Genomic DNA, 25,392 nt, shown 5'->3' with positions numbered 1-25,392 from the left:
TTAAGGTCAAAGGTAAACTTTGGTCATAAAACATCTTTGCAGACTGTAACTTTATCATTCATCACACACTTTCAAAATAATTTTCTAAAATGTTCACTGTGTGGAGACTGAGTGTCATAGTCTCTGTTCCTGCAATTTCAAGGTCTCACTAACAGGTCAAAGTTCACATCCTAACTGTAATGAACAGGTCAAACTTTGTCCATTGCACTTTATTTAGACTGTAACTTCATTATTCATCTTGCAGTTTTTAAATTGATTACTAAAATATGAACCATGTGTAGAAGATGTGTCACAAATTTGTGGAAAGGTGAAGATCACACTAAAGGCCTTAGGTTAAACTAGCTTGACACATAGGCTTGACATGTTACCAACATGTATCTTGCCTGTCTAGATTTATTTCAACAATTTTGCCTCATGGCAGACATGGTAAAAAGTGAAAAAAATAAATTATTGAAATCTATTGTTTAAACAAAATGTTCAATGAATTTGTTAATCAGGTTATAAGATTTAGATCTGTTGTGTTAGCTTGCAGACAGCAGTGTCAAATTTGGTTTCTTGCCGATTACTTTTGTTTGCATTTATGGTTCTTGATACAATGTTTGGATATAGCAAACTTGAATATAAATAGTCTTAGCTTGCCATTACATATGTGGCCTGTACCATCGTGGTCCAGGTCACTGCAACTTATAATTGTAAATCAGTTCATGCTGAATAATTTCACTTAGATGTACTTATTGTGCTTATATCTTGTGTTAAGGTAATTTGCTGGATTAATTATTAATCTTACTACTTCATTGTTTTTATTCATCTTTGAGGGAAAAGTGGACTGGGTCTTCTGAGATGTGAAATTTAAAGATGGAAGGATATTATATTTGCATTTATAAGAATGATTTTATTGTTCTACTGTTGCCTTACTTATTATGCCCCCCTTAGAAGAAGAGGGGGTATATTGTTTTGCTTATGTCGGTCCGTATGTCTGTCCGTCCACCAGATGGTTTCCGGATGATAACTCAAGAACGCTTAGGCCTAGGATCATGAAACTTCATAGATACATTGATCATGACTCGCAGATGACCCCTATTGATTTTGAGGTCACTAGGTCAAAGGTCAAGGTCACGGTGACCCGCAATAGTAAAATGGTTTCTGGATGATAAATCAAGAACGCTTATGCCTAGGATCATGAAACTTCATAGGTACATTGATCATGACTTGCAGATGACTCGTATTGATTTTCAGGTCACTAGGTCATAGGTCAAGGTCATGGTGACCCGAAATAGTAAAATGGTTTCCGGATGATAACTCAAGAACGCTTATGCCTAGGATCATGAAACTTCATAGATACATTGATCATGACTCGCAGATGACCCCTATTGATTTTCAGGTCACTAGGTCAAAGGTCAAGGTCACGGTGACCCAAAATAGTAAAATGGTTTCCGGATGATAACACAAGAACGCTTAGGCCTAGGATCATGAAACTTCATAGGTACATTGATCATGACTCGCAGATGACCCCTATTGATTTTCAGGTCACTAGGTCAAAGGTCACGGTGACTCAAAATAGTAAAATGGCTTCCGGATGATAACTCAAGAACGCTTATGCCTATGATCATGAAGCTTCATATGTACATTGATCATGACTCACAGATGACCCCTAATGATTTTCAGGTCACTAGGCCAAAGGTCAAGGTTACGGTGACTCAACTTAAAAAAATGGTTTCCGGATGATAGCTCAAGAACGCTTACATCTAGGATCATGAAACTTCATAGGCACATTGATCATGACTCGCAGATGACCCCTATTTACTTTCAGGTCACTAGGTCAAAGGTCAAGGTCACGGTGACTTGACACAGTAAAATGGTTTCTGGATGATAACACAAGAAAGCTTACGCCTAGGATCATGAAACTTCATAGGTACATTGATCATGACTCACAGATGACCCCTATTGATTTTCAGGTCACTAGGTCAAAGGTCAAGGTCACAGTGCCAAAAAACGTATTCACACAATGGCTGCCACTGCAACTGACAGCCCATATGGGGGGCATGCATGTTTTACAAACAGCCCTTGTCTAATTATACAGTCAAACCTGAGAACAGCGGTCAGTCAAGGGAAATGACCAGAGTGGCCGTTGTCAACAGGTGACCGTTGTTTTCGGATCACAATTTTTAGATGGTCGGTCAGTTGGTAGTATTGCTTTGTCGTTACCCCACCCAGTCGTTTGCATACAGTGTGAAACAAAGGTTCATTGCCGATAACTTAGCATAATAACATAATTAACTTACTTTGACTAAGACACAATAATATCTTTAAAAAATATATATATTTCATATTGTTAAACTAAATCAATGACTTTATCAACGCTAGTATAACTGTTTACTCATGCATCTTGTTCATTCGTAAATAAAGCTTGTCACATGCCATTGACGTCACAACTGAACAAGTCTAAAAAGCAGATTCGCTGTCATAAACTGATAGTTTGTATTACATTCATTTGAATGTATTTTTTAATAAATATTGTCACGTGTCATTTACGTCACATCCGAACAATTATAACAGGATTCGCTGTCATAAACCCAAAGTACGGTATAAACGTATTGTTCTAATTCAAAGAAAAAGAAGCCAAAATCTTGTTAAAAATATTTAGTTTGTTATAAAAGTTGCAATTCAGTGTACATTTTTCCTGAATAGATGATAACTAATCCTTTTATCGCCTTTTTATAACAACACTCGCCAGCTAAGTGTTGTTTTTAACACCTTATCAGCTATAAAGATTTATTTACTTCATCACGCGCTCATGCTTTGCCGTTATGAATGCAGCCAATAATTGCTACTTATACACATTCTTATTGTTACGTGCACCTGTTTCGTTTTTGTTCTTAATTTTGCGTCTCGAAACGACTGACGCGTGATGGTTGTTTTCAGTTCAAACATGACTTTCGGTCAAAGAACTATCAAAGGCAATAACCGCTATCAGATGATTTACCTGCAAAATGGACGGACAAATGATGTGCTGTTTTTTTATTTTTGAGACTCGAAAACGACTGTCGCATGACCATTGTTTTCAGTTCAAACATGAATTTCGGAGTGAAATATAGTGGCCATTAGCCGTTATGGACAGGTGACCGTTATTCTCAGGTGAAATATAGAGTGATTTTCGTCGGGGTGAATCTAGCTAGACTGACCGTTGTCTGCAGGTGACCGTTGTTATTCTCAGGTGGCCGTTAGATCAGTTTCGACTGTATTCTACTTTGTTATAAAACTTTTATCAAAGACTTTGCATCAAAGACTTCATTATAATACACACATGGGTTGATGAAAATAATTCGGAACATTTACAATAAGGCCTCTTACTTTTTAGCTCCACTTTTCGAAGAAAAATGAAAGCTATACTACTCGACCCGGCGTCGGCGTTGGTTAAAGTTTTTATAAGTCAAATAACTTTAATACTATCAAAGATAATTAACTCAAACTTGGAATACTTTTTTATGGCAACAAGACAATTGTGTAGGCCAAGGTGCATAACTCTGTCAGCATTATTTTTATAGTTATGCCCCTTTTTATATTAGAAAATTGAAAATTTGGTAAAGTTTTGTGTTTAGGTCCTCTTTATTCCTTTAGTATCATAGCTATTGCTTTCATACTTGCAACACTTCCTAACTATTATAAAGGGACTGTGCAGGCAAAGTAATGTAACTCTGACTGGCATTTTGACTGAATTTTGGCCCTTTATATACTTCGAAAATCAGAAATTTTGTTAAGTTTTGTGTTTTGGTCCATTTTACTCCTAAAGTATCATAGCTATTGCTTTCAGACTTCGAACACTCGCTAACTATCATAAGGGGACTGTACAGGACAAGTTGCATAACTCTGGTTGGCATTTTGACAGAATTATGACTCTTTTTTGACTTAGTAACTTTGAATATTTTGTTAAATTTTGTGTTTAGATGCACTTTACTTCTAAAGTATCAAGGCTATTGCTTTCAAACTTCAAATACTTTCTTACTATCATGTGTGTACTGTACCTGGTTAGTTGAATTTGACCTTGACCTTTGAATGACCTTGACTCTCAAGGTCAAATAAATGAATTTTGCTTTAATTGCCAAAACTTCTTTTTTTAGGATCAGATTTGGTTCATACTTTGACAAAACAACACTTACCTGACATACCACAATGGACTCCACCCAAACCATCCCCCCCGCCCCCCCCCCCCCCCCCCCCCCCCAAAAAAAAAAATAAAAAAATATTAGTTTTTTCCTTTTATTTCTTATTTTTGAAATATCATTAATAAATGACCACACCCCCACATCATTCCCCCTCTCCACCCCCCACAATTTTTTTTGTTTGAAACATGGTAAAAAAACATAAATATTTATTGTATTATTTTATTTTTTAAGACCGTCCAACCATCCCACCCAAGCTATTGCTATCAAACTCGAAATATAATCTTATTAGTTTGATTTATGTCTTTACAAATGTTCAATAGATTGTGGAAAATAAACCTTAACTCAGAATGGTCTATAATGTACCACTTCTTTAAAATATAAGCGATCAATATGTTTCAATTATGGTCCATTTCCAGTTAGATTATGACTTTATTACCTTGACATTATTCAATATGAGCAATTTCCCTATATTGGCTTACGTTATACTGTCAAGTACTAGAAAAGTCGAGCGCGCTGTCTGCAGACAGCTCTTGTTTAATATTTGTCCACATGATATCAATTTTTTTTCCCAAATGAAGCTTTAATTGAAAAGAGAATTTCAAAGTCATGATAGGGGAATACTTAGTTCTTTTAATTTTTTCGCAGGGGAGTAGCATCAAACTTAAGCCCCTTATAAGCCCTAACAAAATCACGTTTATGTGTGTCCAATTATTAATTGATAAACAGTTTTAATGAACTGTGGATTTAAGATACTGTTGTGAAAATACATTGATACGTCTTTAACTGACCATTAAGGACTCAAAAATGAATTTTTGATCTAAAAAAATGCTTATCACTTTTTATGACATAAAACAGGAATGATCATTACAATAAATAACCGTGCTCTGTGAAATGGAGGTCTAATGTGTACGCTTAAAGTATCATCCCAGATTAGCCTGTGCAATGTGCACAGACCAATCAGGGACGACACTTTCCATCTAAACTAGATTTTTCCTAAGAAGAGACTTTCTTTAAACAAAAAATATCATAACAGGGGAAAGTGTTGTCCCTGATTAGCCTGTGTGGACTGCACAAGTAAAAAAAAAATTTGAGCAAATACCATTACCTTATTGACTTTTTTGTTCAGGTTTTTTTCGATAACATAATTCTCTCCCAATGTGTTCAAATAATTATTTTGCAGGCAGAATGATTGATGGGATAAAAATTGTATTGTATGATGCATAATAGTGTAACTCTATGTGTTTTTCACAGAACAAAGACAGTTCAGGGTTTAACGAGGGTTCTTTTATTTCGAGTTACAATATGATCGACTCCAAAACAATCTGTGTGATGGAAGCCTTAACTGGTATCTGAAATAAACAACATTAATATACTAATACATAATATAAATCACATAAACACTGAAATAAGAGAATACATATTAATCACATTTACAATACTAAATGCACAATTGTTTCAATTGACATTCTAGTGGCAAACTTATAATTTACCTAAAAAAAGCATCAAAAAGTAATACTAACATATAAAACAATAGTGCTGCAACAATATACCGGTATATCGGTATATATCGCAATACGCAATCCGCATATTGTATTGCGATACGATTTTCGCCATACCAGTACGAAAATTTTACAAACATGCATCTACATTTCGTTCAGAAAAGCCATCCAAAATAATGATATCAAGGTAAACAAAACAAAGCGGTATTTTGTAAAAATAAATTGTTACGTAAAAATGGCATTCTAAAAAGTCTATTATACAGAGTAGCGTTGTTACATGGGAGCATTCATTCTATGCTTTTAAACGAATTATCGTTGAATTAATTACGCACAACTAAATGTTTCGTTCGATTCTGAAATGAGCATTATTAAATTTGTAATCCGAATTTCGGAAACACGCTTCCGAAATGTAATGCTAGCGCGACAATAAAAAAAGTGCTTTATTCTTTTTCTCAATAAAAAGCGCACGAAAATTATACAGACATGTAGAACATCGCGTGCAAAGCGTGGGTGTATTTGTGTTGTATAAAACAGGAACATCACGTCAGGCGATTTACGCGTGTTCAGTGGGAAAAAAACACGCCCGATTGGAAGTTATTTCATCACATCTTTAAATAGTAACAAATGCCAAAATGTATTTGATATTTAAGAAAATTTGTGAATGTTTGTGTTTTGTGTTATTCTTGAGCATTTTTATAGAAACATTTACCAGAATTTGCTTTAAAACTGGAATATACAGGATTATCGGGTAATTGGCGAATTATAATTCTGGTTCAAGTAAGCAATATATTGCGATATATTGCAATACGGGTTTTTGAACTGACAATATATCGCAATACGCTTTTTGGCGTATTGTTGCAGCCTTATAAAACAAGGTAAGACATGACAAGACATGCACAATGACATTGCATGAACATTGTTCACATACAATACATTATACAATACATAATACATAATACATTACAGATTTAGGGAATCGAACACCTCTTCCTTCAATCCTCTCACTCACACATCTACATGTGAGGTTGCTGTAAATTAATTACATGCAAACATTAGTTTGTGCCATTTAGTTCAACTGGTTAGAAAATAAAGATAAGAAGTAAGAACCATTGAGCCGTTATTTCTGCAGTCGCGAAAACATGTAATCTGAATTAGAAACGCGTGAAATCATTCCAGAAAATACAAAACAATATGAATGCAGTTCACTACAAACATCAATGGACAAAGAACCATACCTTATAATCAACGCATCTAATGTCAAACCAACGTCATTGAGAAACGACTAAACAAAGACTGAAAATGGTGTTAAACATTCAAACTTTTCTTGTAACTGACCACCTGATCAAGTCATGTGACACCACGAAAGTAAAAATAAAGAACATGAGAAAGGTTACACCTCACTATTAAAAAACGTAAAATATTGACGGGGCTACAATAATTCATTTCTGGCAAAGTTCATTGAACATTTTTATATCACTTTGAAATGAAAAGTGTCCTAGACATTTTGTTATTTTGTCAATCATATTTGAATGAATGTATTCATTTCTTTATGAATTTGATAATTGCTCCCAATTTTTAATTTATCACGGTGTTTGAACAAAAAAGGTATACAATAAACTTTATTCTATCATGGACATATTCTAAAAGACTAATAGTATTATTTTTGTACAAAACATTTGTGTGTGGGAGTTTGGTGCATAGAAAAGTTTACATGTACAACACAAGAACAACATATCTGACACCTCTCCCTCTCCTGTGTTTTTGTTCCCAATATGTATTTAATAGAACAATTATAACAACACTCAACAATTTAATTGGAATCATCATCATCCTCACCATAATATTGATTTTTTTTATCAAGACACATGCTTATAATTGCAAACAAAACTAACAATCAGCATTATTTGTGAGAATTAAGACTTAATTACTTTCTCTAAATGCATTCAGGTATTAAGTTAAATGATCTCACACATGAAGAGTTGAATAAAATTAATTAATTTGACCCAGGCTTATAAATTCCACATGGAAGCAATTGTAATGTGCCTTCCAGCTGCTCAATTCGTTTATTTTTATTTTTTTGTTAATGTAGTAATGCACCTGCATGTTAAATAGAAATAAACTCATAATATGAAACATGTGCAGGCTGAGTGGTCCCCAAGTCAAAACAAAAAAACACCACAATAAAATATTCCAGACATTTCCATTGACATATCATTGTTTTTATGCTCCCGGTAGGGTGGCATATAGCAGTTGAACTGTCCGTCAGTCAGTCAGTCAGTCTGTCCGTCCGTCCGAAAACTTAAACATTGCTCATAACTTTTGCAATATTGAAGATAGCAACTTAATATTTGGCATGCATGTGTATCTCATGGAGCTGCACATTTCGAGTGGTGAAAGGTCAAGGTCATCCTTCAAGGTCAAATACGTGGCTTTAAAGCAACACAGTGGGGGCAATGTGTTTCTGACAAACACATCCCTTGTTACTATTAGTTTTACAGATATACTCTAAAGACCAGTTTCGACAAAAGGGAAAGATGCACATTTCAGTACATTGAAGGTTTTGATTTGTTTGTTTGTTTAGTTTGATTTTCAGTGTTTTTATGCTCCCCCAAAATTTATTTTGGGGGGAGCATATAGTTGCCGCTTCGTCTGTCCGTGTGTGTGTCTGTCTGTCTGTCCGTCCGTGCACAATTTTTGTCCGGGCTATTTCTCAGCAACTAATGACCGGAATTCAATGAAACTTTATGGGAAGTTTCACTACCAAGAGGAGAAGTGCATATTATCAGCGTGTTCTGGTCGGATGATTTTCACAGAGTTATGGCCCTTTGAATTTTTTGAAATTTTCCATTAACTGTACATATAGTGCAATTCTTGTCCGGGCTATTTCTCAGCAACTAATTACCGTAATTCAATGAAACTTTATGGGAAGCTTCACTACCAAGAGGAAATGTGCATATTATCAGCGGGTTCTGGTTGGATGATTTTTCAGAGAGTTATGGCCCTTTGAAATTTTCTATAAAAAATTCTTTTCCCCCCAACTACTGTGCCCTCAAGACGTTTCCTTTTATCTGAATATATAGTGCAATATTGTGAAAAAAAAACCTTTGGGAAGCATAACCCGTCTCTGACGCTTTCTTGTTAACTTCTTTCTGTCCTATCATTGTTGTCAGTTACAGTTACAGAACTCACACTTAAACCCTTTCCCACCCATAAGCAAAGTGAAAAAGGCTATGTGCAAACAGCATAAAACCAGAACAGCCCGCAAGTAACTCAAGTCTTTCCAGGTTTTATGCTGTTTGCTGCTCAGCAGTATCTAATGGTTGGAAATGAAGCCTTTAAAACTTGAATTTAGAAAAATATTAAATTAAATTCAAATTTTTTAGGTACTACAAATGCATCAAAATACATATTTAAGTGGTAAAGGGTAAAGGAACTCACACTTAAACTCGGGTTACCTGGTCTATCAGTATTAAGTGCACATTCTTATTTAAGTCATTTACAACTGTCCTAACTAACTTATACCAGAAGTCACGAGGAGAACATGGCACAGTAAAAAATATTTCATATCAAATCCCCATACAAGATGAAATAAGAAATAGTTATTTAAAAAAATATATACGGCGTGTATCTTGACTTTAAAATAAAGGTAAAAATGTACATTGTTTAAGTTATTAAATTAAAAACAAAGGTTTAAAAATTGTTGTGTTCTTTTTTCACTTAATAGTCGCTTATCAACCGCATGAAATGTTTCTTATGAAGAACATATGTATGAAACTATATTATAGTGTTTGTAGATACACAAACATGAGATCACATCTTGTGTCCTCACATGACTTATTATGCCCCCCTTCGAAGAAGAGGGGGTATATTGTTTTGCACATGTCGATAGGTTGGTCCTTCCGTCCGTCCACCAGATGGTTTCCGTATGATAACTCAAGAACGCTTAGGCCTAGGATCATGAAACTTCATAGGTACATTGCTCATGACTGGCAGATGACCCCTATTGATTTTGAAGTCACTAGGTCAAAGGTTAAGGTCACAGTGACTCAAAATAGTAAAACGGTTTCTGGATGATAACTCAAGAACGCTTGCGCCTAGGATCATGAAACTTCATAGGTACATTGATCATGACTCGCAGATGACCCCTATTGATTTTCAGGTCACTAGGTCAAAGGTCAAGGTCACATTGACTCGAAACAGAAAAATGGTTTCCAGATGATAACTCAAGAACGCTTACGCCTAGGATCATGAAACTTCATAGGAACATTAATCGTGACTCGCAGATGACCCCTATTGATTTTCAGGTCACTAGGTCAAAGGTCAAGGTCACAGTGACTCAAAACAGAAAAAAGGTTTCCGGATGATAACTCAAGAACGCTTATGCCTAGGATCATGAAACTTCATAGGTACATTGATCATGACTCGCAAATGACCCCTATTGATTTTCAGGTCAAAGGTCAAGGTCACTGAGACTCGAAACAGAAAAATGGTTTCCAGATGATAACTGAAGAACGCTTAAGCCTAGGATCATGAAACTTCATAGGTACATTGATCATGACTGGCAAATGACCCCTATTGATTTTCAGGTCACTAGGTCAAAGGGCAAGGGCACACTGACTCGAAATAGTAAAAGGTTTCCAGATGATAACTCAAGAAAGCTTACACCTAGGATCATGAAACTTTATAGGTACATTGATCATGACTGGCAGATGACCCCTATTAATTTTCAGGTCACTAGGTCAAAGGTCAGGGTCACAGTGACAAAATACATATTCACACAATGGTTGCCACTACAACTGACAGCCCATATAGGGGGCATGCATGTTTTACAAACAGCCCTTGTTATGAATTTATTTCTTCGTCATCGAAAGATATGGTATGTTGATATTTGAGTCAGACCCAGTTTTCTTTCCACATGTTAAAAAAAACGTGTCATGCGAAAATTGGTCTTATGGCATATGCGGCCAGTGTAGCTCAAGCCCAGCTTGTGCACTTGCGCAGTCTGGTCATGGGATATGCTTGAAATAATAAAAACACACACAAGAATTCCTAATATCTCCTGAATATCATCCTCAGTATGCATATCTTGACAAGACTGCGTGGATGCGCAGGAAAAGCTGGATCTACGCTGGCAGCATATTGCATAAGACCTATATTCGCATGACGCGGGTCTTTAATAACCTCATTGCATCTTATAAATGGAACATCAAAACAGGATACTTTCCAATTAAAAATTTAAGTCACACTGTGTTATTTATATAGCAAACTGGCAAATGTTGGTAGCCTATTCTGGCTTTCAGGAAAGATTTTCAGACAGACTGACTGCGTATGTCACACACTAGATAATTAAACTATTTGCCTCCTATCATGAACGCTTTACTATTTTGGTGGTTTTGTCCAACAATACAAGACAAATGGCATTTACTGATAGGTTCTCTTTCATTTCTTACCCTAAAGTTTGTGTTATTTGATATCTAGGAAGCAATACTGTGTTATCAACATAAGGCATTTATTGAAAGTACATACCGTCTTCCCCTGACGATTTACTAACCCTGAAAGTCTCAGGGAATTACCATGTTTTGTATCAATATGCAGATAGTAGTCCGCATTTCCCTACACTGAACAGTGTAACATCCTATACTACAAAGACGCTGTGATGTTGCCAATGTTCGAAGGGATTATGCTTATATCAACCAATGGAATGGAGTCTATTCATTTCGGTCTTCTGGCGTTCTGTAAAGTTCATCTAAGGTGAAAAAGCTGGGTTAAACAGCTATGCCTAAAAAACACACTGACATTAATAATAATTCTTAATACTGTAATAAATCATATATCCTTTTTTACATGATATTCCCACTGGCTTGCTTGGGAACACAGAACATTTAGTACTGTATACCAAAGAAAATCATGCAAGTTTTGTCGTTTCTCTTCCTTTTATTCTCCATTTTCTTGGTCCTTCTTCAGCATCAGACCATTGTATAAACACAATTGAAATAGATAAGATCCGAGTTCATATATCTATAAAACTAGAATAGCTGAACACAGGTGAGGAGGAGTCATGAACATGTCATGTTTTAGTTTTCCCCTTGGCAGATTGTAAGATGGGCATTTCAAAAAAATTATCTTCATTGAAAATTCCATGATTTTGACATACCATTACTCATTTTATTAAATGCACATATGGTTTATCTGAAAACCTCATCATGTTTCAACATTATGGCAACAGTTTTTTGGCGTGTACTTGGTGTTCATTTTTGCTTCAATAAAAACTGTTATGGAAGCCTAAAAGTTGTATAAATGTAAGTCAATTTCTTTTAGAAGTATCTTTACTCGTTCACATATATTGTATGGTGATAATTATAGTAGTCACTACATAAACATCTTTGGAAAAAAAAAGTTAATACTAATAACATCAGAACAAAAACAACATATCTTTTATAACCTTAACACAGAGACAAAAAATCAAATAATGCAATGAAACATATCTATATCTTCAAATGAAATGAGTCCTAAATCCTAAAAGCACCTTTTGTAACATCAGGCAATTTTAAACTCTCCATTACATGACATGCGTTCTTCTCCCATTAAAACGAAAAACTGCACTGCATTTCCGTAATTTGATGCGCACCATTACGCAATGCGATGCCCGTTGCATAAATCTTAAATAAGATTAACTACTCATACACAAATTAGGTGTTTGCTCTTACTCTACCTATGAGATCGTCCATGAAAAAAAATCGAGGTAGATCGATCCCTGCGTCGTCGCGGTAATGTTTGTTTAAGTTGTTGTTGTCACGAAAACTCGTTGATTTACAAAGCAAAACATCTTATTTGAACTGACGCGAATTAATTTAATCATATTTGTCATATTTGTCAACTTCGCTTTTGCTTTATTTTGATAATTTAATCCAAAGTTTAATGTTAGCAAGTGTTTTTTTACTGGAATTGTAAACAAGGAGTCAGTTAAAGTCTTTCGAAAATTTGCAGTCTGTGTGAATTGACAGTTCGACGTCATCATAGGAAAGCCGCTTCCTGTCTGAAGCAATAAAGCGACAAATTTCGCGCTGACAAAATTGGTTTCTTTTTCTAGCAATCAACATGCCAAACCAATCGTGTGTTTGTTTCTCAATGGCAATCCTCCAATTTAATAATAGCACGTGCATAGCTCCGCCTTTGAATCTTTTGCGGAGTTTAATGGTTAATTGAGCTAGTGTTTTACGCAAGTTGAGTTCAGATTTGCAGAAATTACTCGGCCCTAAGCATTGAAATGACAAATACATTTATCAATGATTTTCCGAGATATACCGATTTATTCCGATTTCCAAACTTTCTGTACAGTTCCTAACTATGGCAGACGTGTTTACAAAATTCCTAAACACATATATCGTATATAATGTCAGTGTTTTATTGGATTATTTATACTAATTATCAAATTGCAAGGGAATACTTTTTTATCTACTATAATATCGGGTTTGTTTAATATAATTAACATGTTAAACACTATAGTTGTGTCACAGACTCGGAAATTAATTTTAATGGGATCGACATTTTACTGACGCTGATTTTCCTATTGTCTGTAATTTTTACCCGAAATAAACTTTGAGAAGTGCCCATAAAAGGACTGGTACAAAATGTGTCGTATTGAAAAATATCCCGATATCTGCAATATATGTGAACCAATCGTTGATTGTACTTACTTGATTTTATTCGCAACCGTACTCAAACCGAATCGTTTTTTTTCTCCTTTCGCTCGTTTTTCAGTGCGGTCGGGAATAAAATATATAAAATAAGACTATTTCACGAATTTTTTTTTTCCCATTTTCCAAATATTAGGGCCGGCGGTTTTGTAAACCAAGAAATATAAAAGTCGTGACCTAGTGGCCATTTGTTGTTGTGGATCAGGGTTTGCACAGGACTTAAAAAGTGCTTGAAAACGAGTCCTAGGCTTGAAAAGCCCTTGAACAAAGGTTGGCCTTGAAAAAGTGCTTGAAAAGTGCTTATTTCATGTAAAAAAAAACTTGAAAATGTTTATTTCTGCTTAAAATTACTTTTATCATCACTCTAATTATAAACTTGTATCGATCTTAAGGGAAATATTATGAAAATTTGTCATAGATTCCTTCGCGCAAAAAGTTGAGTACGAAATATAAGTTTCGTACACTATTGAGTATGAAATGTGTACACGTCACAGATTATGTGTACTACGTCAGATGTTCTCTATTGTGATCAATTTTCGCGAGTGAAAATGCAGCGATGGGGAAGTGTCGTTTAAAACCAGGGTGGTTAACTGAATATTCCAGGGTACAGAAAACAAATGACATTCGAAAAGCACATTGTCACGTCTGTATGAAGACGATTGATGTCGGGGGGATGGGGGAAAGTGCTTTGAAAAGCCACGAAAAAGGTGAAACCAACACAGAAAACGTGAAATTGAGAAGCAAACAGGGGCCTGCGAGGTGTGTTTTTGTGAAACAGGAAGGTACTTTTGTTAAAACTGTTAAATCGAAAACAGACATGTACAACAACAGCCCATCTGTGTTGAACCAGGAAGGCACAGTCACAGAGAGTGTGCAGATAGAAGATATTCAAATTCCAGGACCTTGGCAACCATCAGCAGCAGTATGAAACTCGCAGACATCCATAGACAAATTTGTTACAAAAAATGATATGTTGAAAGCGGAAGTATTGTGGGTATTGCATACCATTTGCACACATCAATCCTTCAATTCCAATAAAAACATTACAAAGTTATTTCAGGTTATGTTCCATGACAGTACCATAGCAAAGAAATTTTCTTGCGGAGACCGCAAGACAGCATAATTATGTGGCCATTTTTTGGCTAGCTGAAAATTTCAAAACTTTACTTGAAAGTTCTATAAGTGAACTGTACTCATTGTATTTTGTTGAAAGTTTAAATAAGAAAGACCAATCCAAGCAAATGGAAAATGCATTTTTTAAAGGTAACTAACGTACGGTTCTCGGCCTTGAAAATGAAAATTTGGCCTTGAAAAGTACTTGATTTTAGGTTTGAGATTTCTGTTTGAACCATGTGGATGAACTGTTTATTGACCAGTTCATGAACTGGTTAATAAATAAGAATTGTTTAAGTTCGTTAATCAATTATAAACATTCTGTGTCCATGAACCAATATAATGTTAGTTTATGAACCAATTATAATTTACAATTAAAAGCTGTATGAACAGGCGGAGCTCTTGAGTGTTCTGTTCAGCCCTTCTTCATAATCAATGAGTTTTTTTATCATATGTATTGAGTTTTATGTATCTGAGTGAATGTTGATTTAATATAGATGACGTGCATTAATTACTTTAAAGAATCCTAGTTACAGTATTCAAGAAATAAATTGTTTTCTCCTCAGTTTGTTGTTCAATACTAAGACAGCGAAGTTAAAGTGAAGACCCTCCAAGGTACAAAGAATGGTGTGTGTCAAAATAACATGACTGTTGTATTGTGATTATTTATATGTTGTGTCACAGAAGAATTGCGACAATGTTAGTATAATTAACTTTTGAGCCGTGCACTGTGAAAAGGGGGTTTAATGCATGTGTGTAAAGTGTTGTTACAGATTAGGCTAATCAGGGACGACTCTTTCGCTTTTATGATATTTTCTGTAAAAGTCTCTTCTTAGCAAAATTCTGGTTAAGGCCGAAAGTGTCGTCCCTGATTTGCCTGTGCAGACTGCCCAGGCTTATGTGGGATGACACTTTACAAACAAGCATTTAACCCCTGTTTCACATAGCACGGCTCATTTGTTTACCACACAGATGCTTGTATTCTTCGGTACATGGTAATGAAGGAATATGTTCACAGTTGACCTTATAGTATGAGGCCTCATATGTGCTTAACGTTTTCCAAAAACTGAACTTAAATGTTGCCATAAATTATGTTATAGCTATTTGGTTAATAAAGTTGATACACTTTAATGTTACAAGAAAAACAATGTTGAGTAATAATCTAATGGACTCAAAACAAACAAAACATTTTTGTAAGAAAATATTTGTAGGTGCATTTGTATGAGGTATACCATATATACAAATTACCTCAATCAAATACTCCCAAAAAAATGCTCTCAGTCAAATTGATCTGAAGTTAGTATCATCTCAGTTAAAATATTATCTATTAAACTAGACAGTCCGTGGAAATAATCTCAGTTAAATCCTCTAAGTCAAAACTCTCTCAGACAAAACCCTCTCAGTCAAAACCCTTTCAGTCAAAATCCTCTGAGTATAAACCCGCTCAGTCATAATCCTTTCAGAGAAAAGCCTCTCCGTCAAAAGCCTCTCAGTCAAAATCCTCTCAGTCAAAATGCTCTCAGTAAAAATCCTCTCAGTCAAGATCCTCTCAGTCAAAATTCTCTCAGTCAAAATTCTCTCAGTCAATATCCTCTCAGTCAAAATGGTCTCAGTCAAAATTCTCTCAGTCAAGATCCTCGCAGTCAAAATGGTCTCAGTCAAGATCCTTTCAGTCAAGATCCTTTCAGTCAAAATTCTCTCAGTCAAAACCCTTTCAGTCAAAACCCTCTCAGTCAAAAATCCTTTCAGTCAAAAGCAGTCAACATTCTTCATCCTAAGATGTCTTTTAATAGATATACCCTTGTACCAAGAGAATCAAATAGCGTGCCACTTAAATTATTGTTGCATAGCTGCTTTAGTTTCAGATATTTGTAAAGATCCTAAACTCTTCATAGATAAATTAATCTGGGTTATTACATGCTGCCAGATTCTATACACTTGCTCTTTGATGGAAATGCAAATTTATTGTCCGTAACTGCATAAATATTACATCTTGGATAGTTATTTGATAACACTGGAAAGCAAACTCATACATAGAATTCCAGTTGAAGAAACAGAATGTTGACTCATATAATAGAAGCAATAATCTCTTATTAAATCAGTCATGTATGTGATATATTTTTAAAATTGTAATATGGGCCGTGCTCTGTGAAAAGGGGGTTTAATGCATGTGTGTTAAGTGTCATCGCAGATTAGCCTGTGCAGTCCACACAGGCTAATCAGGGACAACACTCTCCGCTTAAATTGGATTTTTGCTAAGAAAAGACTTTCTTTAAATGGATTTTTTTTTTGAAGAGGACGCACATGATTGTTGGTTGGTTGTTCTGGAACGCTCCATATGCTGGTCTGTTGGCTGTACATGTCTACTTTGTGTTGTGTACTTGTCTTTTAGTTTTCTTCCTATCAACATTAAACTTTATAGACATTTTGTTTATGCTATAAAAAATGGAATACATAATTTTTATGTATTTAAATTCAAGATATTCTTTGCTGTCAGTAATTTGTCCTTGAACTAAGGCAAGTTTTGAATACTTACATTTGTGTAAATGACTGAGTTCTTTACATCATGAACTCTTCTCTTTCAACATGAAGCATGTAGCTTACGTTCTGTATACAATGTTAAAGTGCAAGATGTTTTTTTGGGGCGATTGCCTTCTGCAATTCGAGAGGTAACATTATATATGTAAACCAAAGAAAGAAGTCCGTTACTGCATCCAACCACTTTGCATCTCCAGATTCTGCATTCGCAAGCAAAATAGCTCCGATCGGATGATAAATGCGCCACAAAAAACACTGTGACGAAGTACATAGGTATTTTCCGTTGCAAAAAATGACCAATCAGAAGATGTCAAAGCTATCCGAAATTCTTTGATTTTTTTAATTATATGTTTTGCGAAGATTACTGTGTTCGTCCGGCTAGCTCAGTCGGTACAGCAAGATACTGTTAAGCACGGGGTCGTGGGTTCGAGTACCATGTAGGTGATACTTTTTTTCCCTATTATTGAATGGATTTACTTAATTCTTCGACATAACACCCCTTTGGAAAATACCTTTCTGTTTACTTTTTTTAGCTTGACCCCTGGTTGACATTGACCTTTAGTATCCGATTGATCAAAAACTAACATTTGCCGTATCTTACTTGATACTCAATGGATTAACTTTATACTTTGACACACACGGAGGCCCATGTACTTCGACAATAACCATCCACAAACCTTACTGTACTAATTTAAAATTACTGCAATGCTTGTCTTTATCAGATCTATGTCAAGTTTGGAACTGGTTAAGTGTATTTTATCTTCGCAGTTTAGCTAACAATTGGCAAATACGACTAACACTTGTTTTAAAAAGCATTTACATTTAACCCCAATAGCTAAATCATATAATGCAGACAGCCTGTCACCATGGTCACCCTTCCTTTCTTCCATCTGTTTTCTTCAAAAAAGGTGATTGGTTGGCATCAAGGTGTATAGTGTTTTAACGACCAAAACATTTGAGCAAAATCGCCCCACCAGTACTTAAAGTACTTTGATTCATGTATGTCATGATTTTCTTTGCATATGACTGTGTACTGTAGAGATGTTGTTTATACAATGTAAAGTGCAAGATCTTCTTTACCGAGTTATGTGCTATTGAACTAAGGCAATTTTTTTTTAAATTATATCATTGATCATGTGTAGTTTGTATCATGAATTAGTCCCTCAGTTTTCTGTGACATAACTATCATGTTTAATATTTAAATTTTATTAATACCCCAGATATTAGTGTCAATAAAGTATTGTCAGCACCTTAGCCTGTTTACATTACAAAGGCCTTTCAGGGATATGCTTTTTGCCTAGACTGGATTTTTTCATTAAGAAGAAACTTTCCTTAACCCTTTACCACAAAATAGATACATATTTTTACACATTTGTAGTCCCTTAGAAAGTTAAACTTAATTAATGACCTTTCTTACTTTATTCAAGTTTTAAAGGATTCATTTCCAACCTTTAGATACTGATGAGCAGCAAACAGCATAAAACCTGAACATACTGCGAGTTACTTGCAGGCTGTTCTGGTTTTATGCTGTTTGCACATTGCCATTTTTACTTTGCTTCTGAGTAGTGGGAAAAGCAAGAAGTGTGGTTCTTGATTAATCTGTGCAAACTGCACATGCTAATCTGGGACCATACTTCAAGCACATATAATATTAAGCACAGAATTTCATGAGCTCATCTCAATTATGTTAAATTGCCAAATGTAGGCGTTTCACGAACCTCTTCAACATAATGTTTTCTCAAGATGTATTAATTACTTTTCTCTAATTCAAAATGATACAGAAATATTATAAACACTACATTATAGTAATATTATATTTCATTGATGTGAAATCTTTCATTATAATATAATAGTATTTACTTTCTTTATATCTCTAAACAAGAAATATCTTTTAAAAAGATATACGGTGTTGATAGTTCAATGAATGAGATCAAGGAGAGCGAATGTCTTTTTCTGTGCAGTTCTGCATCACACACAGTACAGACTGTTACGCAGAGTTTTCGCGGCTTATTTTACATTCTTACATAGCTGGTCATAAACCTATAGATACAAAACAGAAAACCAAAAGAAGAATGGAAGTTTAATTAAAACATATGAGTCAACCGGCCACATGCGAAGTATCCGTATTTATAGGCGCGTTCTTCGAACAAACCTGTTTTAGTGGTTTGTCGGGCATTGCTATTTGATTCGATTATTAACAGTATCGAGAATCATCAGGCTCATGCTTAAAACATTAGTCAATATGGTGGAATAATTATTGTTCAATTAATCAAAAATAATATTTATCATTGTATTGTTGAAAACACATTCAGAATCTATTATTGACATACCATAACTATATTGCTGAATATCTTCATTTAACATATTTCTGGTCTAAAGAAAATTCAAGGTCACCTGGTTCACGGATAGCGTCTTTATTATATAACGATTATTTTACTGGCCGCGAACTCCGGTAATGACCTGTATATAAACTCTGACATTCACACACTGGCAGCGAATTGACCCGATACCTCGCGGGTTGAAATGCAATGCATTAAAGTGAGGCCTCGCTTCCACTGCTCTTTATACTTTTACATGCTAACATGTTGACAGGAATATGGAAGTAAGTACTAAATATGAAAACATAGCCTTTAAGTATAAACGCTTTTGCACTGGCAATCCTCTGAAAATAAATGGTGCATGCACAAACTGTATTGATGTCGAGAATTGAGTGTAAAACTGTTCTATCTATTAAGCCTTTTCATTAGAGATAAAATTGTTTCATGCAGTAAAACAGGGTTACAAAGACGCGGATATGTTTCCAATGTTCTGGTGGTATACTCAAATCAGCCAATGGAATAAATGAAGTGCATTCATTCGTACCTAGCCGCGGGAAATTTTATTTGAATTTTATTGGACACTTACAAAGGTCAGGTAAGGTGAAAAGCTGGCTTAATACAGCTACGCCAATTTTTTTTTAAATTCTGTTATGTAATCAATGAAATGTTCCATTAGATTGCTGAGAGTCAGAATGTAATGAATAAGACCACATTAATTTCAGATGGTTGTAAAAATGAGCTGCAGTCTGATCAGTATCAAGATGGATATTGATCTCAATAAGCCTGATTTCCACAGGAAAATGAGCCTTGCTCTGTGAAACAGTAGGTTTAATGCATGTTCGTGCACAGGCTAATCAGGAATGACACTCTGCCTTAACTAGATTTTTGTTACAGAGAGACTGTCTTGATAAGCCTGTGCGGACTTCACAGGCTAATCTGGGACAACACTTAATGCACATGCATTACACCCAATTTTTACAATGCACAGCACAAATAAATCAGGATGGAATGTCTTTTTATTATGCTTCCCCCCAAAAAAATTGGGGGGAGCATACAGTCGCCGCTTCGTCCGTCCGTCAGTGTGTCCGTCCGTGCACAATTTTTGTCAGGGCTATTTCTCAGCAATAAATGACCGGAATTCAATTAAACTTTATGGGAAGCTTCACTACCAAGAGATGTGATCAGCCGGTTTTGGTCGGATGATTTTTCACAAAGTTATGGCCCTTTGCAATTTTCCATTAACTGTACATATAGTGCAATTCTTGTCCGGGCTATTTCTCAGCAACTAATGACCGGAATTCAATGAAACTTTATGGGAAGCTTCACTACCAAGAGGAGATGTGCATATTATCAGCCGGTTCTTGTCGGATGATTTTTCACAGAGTTATGGCCCTTTGAAATTTTCCATTGTACATATAGTGCAATTCTTGTCCGAGCTATTTCTCAGCAACTTATTACGGGAATTCAATGAAACTTTATGGGAAGCTTCACTACCAACAGGAGATGTGCATATTATCAGCCGGTTATGGTCGGATGATTTTTCACAGAGTTATGGCCCTTTGAAATTTTCTATAAACTGTTCATATAGTGCGATTCTTGTCTGTGCTATTACTCCCCAACTACTGACTGGAATTCAATGAAGCTTTATGGGAAGCTTAACTACCTTGAGGAGATGGCATGTTATTTGTGGGTTCTGGTTAGATGATTTATTTAGAGAGTTATGGCCCTTTGAAATTTTTAAGTTGCTAACCCATCCAACGTATTATTTTGTCCAAAGTTATGCCCCTCAAGACGTTTCCCTTTATTTGAATATATAGTGCAATATTGTGACAAAAAAAAACTTTGGGGAGCATCACCCGTCTCTGACAGTTTCTTGTTTATTAAGCTTGCTTGCATTGGAAGTCTGAGACTCTTCAGTCCATTTTGTGGTAGATTGTGAGAATGCTTTCAGTGTGGTGATAGGTTGACACCACATCAACTTAATAGCCTTAATCAATAAAGTCTAATTGATTGAGTGTTTAAGTCCAAAGTTAATTTGCTGATAAAAGTTTATTGAATATAGACTGTAATGTCATAATAAAAACTAATAGAGATTTCGATAGTTTTGACATGTCAACTATGCCCGCCCAGAATTGTTGACTTTAAAATTTGGTGCACAAATTTGATGTCTATCATTTGTTTCATGAACAATTATTTTGAGACATATATTGAGTGATAGGATTTGTTGATGTGTCAAAAATACAGAAGGGGGTGTAGATCTTTGATTACAGTTACAGAAAAACAATGATTTATGCAGAGTGGTAGATTAAGATTGTGTCGTATTGGGCGTAGAGATTATTACGGCGGCATAAATGGGACATAGGATATATTTTATTTAACTAATTCAAAAGCAAGGAAAAATGATAAATTCCTCACTTATGTATCATGCCTTTTATCTCGTTAAAATATAAGGATACTTGAAAAACAAAACACAATTACAGCTAATAATTAAAACAACACAGCAAATGATTGTGAAATGTTGGGCAAATGACTACACAGGGGGCTTGCGATGGATGCTAGGGGCTTGGCTAACTATATTGGCAGACTATCTGGGTTGCTGGCCAGGCTGACTACCTGGTTTGGGTGTTTGGCTTTGGTTAACTGCCTTGGCTGCCTTTCTGGATCCCCGCATGATCCAGCCGCAATATGGAAGTTCCTCTAAATACTTTGAAATACACACAGTTTTGTAGGTAATAATCTGGCAAGTCATCAAAGAATAGACAGTGCAAATAAGTTGTATTAAATACATAGCAGTGATAATACTGAAGAAATAGAATGCCTTTGTAATAAATGAAAAGAATCACTACACTGTCATTAATTGCACATGTGTTATAGGCATCAAACAAACCACAGAAATCTTAATCAGTAACGAGTGATGTTAATTCTAATCAAGTGCATAATTAAACATGTGAATGTTGAATCTTTATTTTGGATGTGCAATTTCTAATGTACCAAGAGCTCAGTCAGCATATATCAATATATTGGGAAAAAGATTATTTGGGCTGTGTTCTGTGAAAAGGAGGTTTAATGCATTTGTGTAAAATGTCGTCCCAGTTTAGCCTGTGCAGACAACATCAGGGACAACAATTTCCGATTTTATTATATTTTTCATTTAAAAAAAGTATCTTTTAGCAAATTATGGACTGCACAGGCTAATCTGGGACAACACTGTACTCACACAGGCTAATCTGGGACAACACTGTACTCACATTCATTGAACCCCCTTTTCACAGAGCAAGGCTCATTTTTATTCTGGTGCCCATGGTGCGTAAACTTTTTAAATGGCTGCTTAACCGAACGTGTGGAATGGCTGGAAATAACCATGGTGCAAACATGAAGAGTGTCTTAAAGTTCTTACTAAAGTACATTACCAATCATTTTAACAAACTGTGTTGCCATTCATCACATCACCATATCCAGTCTTAAGCTTCACCATGGGTGTAAGACATTCCAAGTATTTATAAAGACATTGCTTGCCTTCCCAAACAACTAAAATATCTTTTGTCAGGTAATGGTGGCCCCACAGTGTCACAGGTTGGATGTTCCCTTTAATTATGTTGCCTGTTTCTTGCTGGCAGTGTGGTATCAATGTCAGCAGAGGACAATAATGTCTCGTGTTTCCTGTCAAAGGCCACTGGTCTGGCTTTGTCTCGCGCCATCAGCCAATGGCGTAATTGAAAGAATCAGGTGTATATAACACGCCAACTGTGAACATTGACACCCATGTTGTAATGATTGATTACCTGATAAAATTTAAGATTAGGTATCGTAAATTTGCCTGTTAATTTTTTAAGCAAACTTTTTTATTCACATTGCACTGATTGTTTACTGGATTGAATGCATATTGAGTATGCTAGGCTGAATGAAAAGTCAGCCAGAGGCATGTTGTTTTTCTTTGATTCTTGTTTGAGATCAGTGGTTTGGGTTTGTTTGCTTTAATTTGAAACTTTAGCAAGAAATGATAACATGATCAAATTGATCTTTGATGTATAGACAAATGTATTAAATCTTAAGTACCAATTTCAGCAGATAAGAAAATTTGGCCAGACTTAAGACTGATTATTTCTTGTCTCTTTTGTCCCTGACGTTATCATGTGTCTGTAGTGAATGTTAGGAGGCTGAATATGGTGTAAGAACATGGTTTGAATGTATTTATATAATAGGAAACAAACAACTATTGGTTAATCATTTTTAATTTGTATCAAATTTATTTCAATACCAGCATTGATTATAATGGGTAATGGTTAGGTTTCGTGGGATGTTTGATTTTATTCCTAACTTTCAAAAGGTACAATTATGTAAAATAAGAATAAATATAAGCTTTACAAAAATGTTCTTTATCTGTAACATCATAAGTTTGCACAATACAATATAGTGCACCTCAGATATAAACAACATTGAAAATAACCACGCTCTGGGAACAGGGGGTTTAATGCGTGTGCATGAAGTTGGTCCCAGATAATTCTGTGCAGTCTGCACAGGCTAATAAGTTACAACACTTTCCACTTTAACTGGATTTGTTAAGAAGAAAATTTCTGTAAACGAAAAGTATCATAAAAGGGTAAAGTGTCATCCCTGATAAGCCTGTGCAGACTGCACAGGCTAATCTCCCCGGGGAAATAGGTTCATGAACTTCATGAATTTATTCATGAAATTATTCATGAACAAGGTATTCACGAAAAGCAAAATTTGTGTTTCACAAACTTTTAGAATTCATTAACTTATTCATGAACAAATTTGTGAACTCTGAAACAAAATGGTTCATGAACTACATGAAAATATTCGTGAATCAATTAATAAACAAGATATTCATGAAAAGCAAAATTTATGTTTCATCAACTTTTGGATTTCATGAACTTATTCATGAACAAAATCATGATCTATGAAGCAAAAGGTTTATGAACTTTATGAATTTGTTCATGAACAGGTTTCACAAAGATAAATATAGAACTGTTAAAAGACAAGTTGAGAAATATTTTAACAGGACAAACAATGGAAACATGATAATAACAGAAGAATATTATTTTATATCCAGTTTACTATTTTCATAAAAATTGTATGATTTGAGGATCTTCATTTATAAGACAATGATGAAGAATAACACAACAAAGTTATGTACTAAAGCTTATTTAACACAGTCATTAAGTCTACAGGAGCGATATTCCTGGTAAACTGAAAGAACTTAAAGATAAAATTCAACATCATCATCATCAATCTTCGCTGCGCTGTCTGGTACTTGAGGCGACGGCAAGGGAGCGCCACTTTGGTCTGTCAGCTGCTGTTGCGTCTGTCTGCAGAGTGAGGCCTCTGTTCTTGAGTTCTTGCTCCACGGTTCGGCGCCACATCTCTTTCGGTCGTCCACGGTTTCTTATATCCTGTGGAGTCTATCTCAGTGCCACCCTGGGTAGCGAGTCGGGTGGCATTCTGCAGACGTGGCCTAGCCATCTCCTCAAAGCAATGGTCTCAGCGATGCTGTTGGCGCTAGCTCTTTCACGCAGTTCCATGTTCGTGATCATGTTTGGCCAGAAGACTTTCATGATCCGGCACAGGCACTTGTTCTGGAAGACTTCCAGTTTGCGCTCGATGGTAGCTGTGGTCTTCCAGCACTCAGACCCATATAGAAGGACGCTCAGCATGTTGCTCTTGAAGATGCGGAGCTTGGTGTGCATGCTAAGACTTGTGGTCCTCCAGATGGGCTTCAGCATTGCGAAGGCTTGGTTGTCTTTGCTGATCCTCGTGTTGATCTCCCTTGCACAGTCTCCATCTGTGGTGACCTTGCTGCCCACGTAAATGAACTAGTCCACATCTTGCAGAGGCTGGCATTTGATAGTGATTGGGTCGCCAACTCTGGTGTTCTTCCTCATGACCTGAGTCTTCCCAATGTTGACCCTGAGACCTATGGTGCTTGCTGACAGTGCCAACTATTGTGTCTTCTGCTGGATGTCCTGGTTCCTGCTAGCAAGTAGCCCGATATCGTCGGCCTAGTCCAGGTCATCTAGCAGCAAGGTCAGCGTCCACTGTATTC

At 35.7% G+C, this 25,392-nt stretch overlaps 1 protein-coding gene across 6 annotated transcripts in view; it reads left to right on the top strand.

Moving 5' to 3' along the window:
- The window catches only part of LOC127872807 (papilin-like), a 353,664-nt gene that overhangs the window by 121,510 nt on the left and 206,762 nt on the right, over positions 1–25,392 (top strand). The window lies entirely within an intron of this gene.

Source organism: Dreissena polymorpha, chromosome 3 (assembly GCF_020536995.1).
Source record: "Dreissena polymorpha isolate Duluth1 chromosome 3, UMN_Dpol_1.0, whole genome shotgun sequence".
Taxonomy (NCBI): domain Eukaryota; kingdom Metazoa; phylum Mollusca; class Bivalvia; order Myida; family Dreissenidae; genus Dreissena; species Dreissena polymorpha.
This window is presented reverse-complemented; position numbering and strand designations above follow the sequence as displayed.